The following is a 2,500-nucleotide window of genomic DNA, read 5'->3' on the forward strand; positions in this document are numbered from 1 at the left end:
TGCACAGGTGAGGCATGTGTCCGTGCCTAATAGATACGGCGTGGCACAGTGCCTCCGCGTGCCATCCTAATCTGATCTGATATTCAAGTGAACCAGACTTGTTTTTAGGCTTAACTGAACGGATCTGTATATATATATATATTTTTTTTTACTTTTCGTTAACGTGACATAGATGAAGATGTAGGCCTACTTACAGAAAACGTTTAAGCGTAATTTGTTATTCATACTGTCTGCGTGACCTTGTTTACGTAATGACTGACCTACACTTGATTTTTTGGACGTTTTCATCATAAAAATTCGTCTCCCTCGAGCCACTTGCTCCGAATGGCTATCCAATCCTGTAATATTAATGAAATTCACGTACAAGGGTGAGCTTTTGAAGATTGTGGTACAAACACGCTGTATTACAAGCTGCCAGATGAATGATATTTTACAATTGGATATTGGGTATGATGATAAGAGGTAATACGTAACGTTTGAAGGTAAAACGGCGATATATCTCCTAATTAGGATTCTGATCGTAGTGATAAACAATGGATGTGTTGATTATCAGTTAAAGACGTCACAAAAGATTTCAATTACCTCTGACTCGGGTACATGCAGTTCCCAAATGTACGATAACCCTCATAATTCTTATCTTAGATGTGATACAAAATGCGTCTCCATATGAAATCCTATAATCATGCAAAATACGTGCAAATAAACAAGAGTGCATGGTATGAGCTTGATGTCATGTTTGAATAAATGCCAGTCAGTGATTCACATCTGACACGCAACATTAGTGTAAAGAATTGTTATGTATGCCGTCACGCTGAAACCGTTGCCAGAGCCACGACGATACCACGGCAAAATCGTATGCCAGATGCGCGACGTGTCCAGGAAATACTATGAATAGATGCATGTCTTTCCTCGAATGATTGACGTTCACAGGAAACATGACCAGACGTCGGGTATTTTTGGCAGACACATGATACATGACGTTACAAATGATGTGACTCTGCCAGATGCGTGATGATGCAGGCCCACGTCCACGCGATGTTACTATGATAATCAAGAGTCTAACGAATGATATTCCCTTCCCCCTTTTGCAACAAGGCGCTCCAGATGTACGATAACGTGACGATATATGTTGATGTATGATGCTTAAAAAAAAACGTTAATCGAACTTGTCAAAAAAGCTTTAATTAGATTGTCTTTATTGAGCGGGTCTCAATTCGCCGCAGCAGTGAAAGCGGACCCGCTGGACTTAACAGTAAGACGCAGATGAGTGGAGGAAAAGCTGTTCGAAATTGTGGGTTAATGGATGAAATGGTAAGCAGACAAAAGGGCGGATAATTACACTATCTGAAATTAGTGAGAGATAGAGAGAGTGGAGAGATAGAGAGTTAATCACGTGTATATTAATACACATACAAATAGAGTGAGAGAGAGAGAGAGAGAGAGAGAGAGAGAGAGAGAGAGAGAGAGAGAGAGAGAGAGAGAGAGAGAGAGAGAGAGAGAGAGAGAGAGATAAAAGGACACAACTCAAAGGTCAGCCCAACTAGCCACACCCACCACAAAGACCCTCCCTCCCTCATTCGAAATTACCAATATAACAATTAACGAAATCCAATCATCCCTCATACAAATTCCAACCATAAGCAAGAACAAAACTTCAAAACTTAAAAAAAAAAAAAAAAAAAAAACGCACTACAAAATAAAATAACACGCAGACGCATCATCACAAAGATCACACACAAAAAAAGATAACAACAATAACAAAAAGTACATAATAATAACAATATTAAATAATAAGATAACCAAATCACAAAACACGAAGTTCAAGGTTAACTCACACACGTAAATACACGAAGAAGCCGGCTAAAGGTAAATATTTCGTGCCTCGTTTAGTAAAAGACGATAAGATTACAAAGAAATCTTTTGGTTATCGAGATGGTTGAGTGTGTGTTAAGGTGATGGTTGAGTGTGTGTTAAGGTGATGGTTGAGTGTGTGTTAAGGTGATGGTTGAGTGTGTGTTAAGGTGATGGTTGAGTGTGTTAAGGTTGGTTTGTTCTTTGTCTAAGAATAGTTTAGGAAATGTTAGAAAGGGGAGAGAAAGAGGAAAGTGGAGGAAAGAGAGAGGACGGATGGGAGGAGAGAGGGAGAGAGATAAAAGAAGATAGATAGAGAGAGATAGAGATATATAGATAGATAGAGAGAGAGAGAGAGAGAGAGAGAGAGAGAGAGAGAGAGAGAGAGAGAGAGAGAGAGAGAGAGAGAGAGAGAGAGAGAGAGAGAGAGAGAGAGAGAGAGAGAGAGAGAGAGAGAGAGAGAGAGAGAGAGAGAGAGCAAGAGAGAAATAAAGAAAGAGAGGGAGAGAGAGAGAAACCGAACGAAGTGGAAATACAGAAAGACAATAAGAGAAAGAAAGAAAGAGACGAAACGAGAACAAATAACACAGAAAACAACAACATTCTCATGAACGCGATGCAGAGAAACCAATAAAGAGGAACAAAAGAC

General features: G+C 39.6%; 1 protein-coding gene across 1 annotated transcript in view; it reads right to left on the reverse strand.

Annotated features, from left to right (window-relative positions):
• Nucleotides 1-2,500, reverse strand: part of Ak1 (Adenylate kinase 1) — a 24,570-nt gene that overhangs the window by 21,434 nt on the left and 636 nt on the right. The window lies entirely within an intron of this gene.

This window comes from Penaeus japonicus, unplaced genomic scaffold (assembly GCF_977035675.1).
Source record: "Penaeus japonicus unplaced genomic scaffold, GWHDUDI00000001_assembly GWHDUDI00000022, whole genome shotgun sequence".
Classification (NCBI taxonomy): domain Eukaryota; kingdom Metazoa; phylum Arthropoda; class Malacostraca; order Decapoda; family Penaeidae; genus Penaeus; species Penaeus japonicus.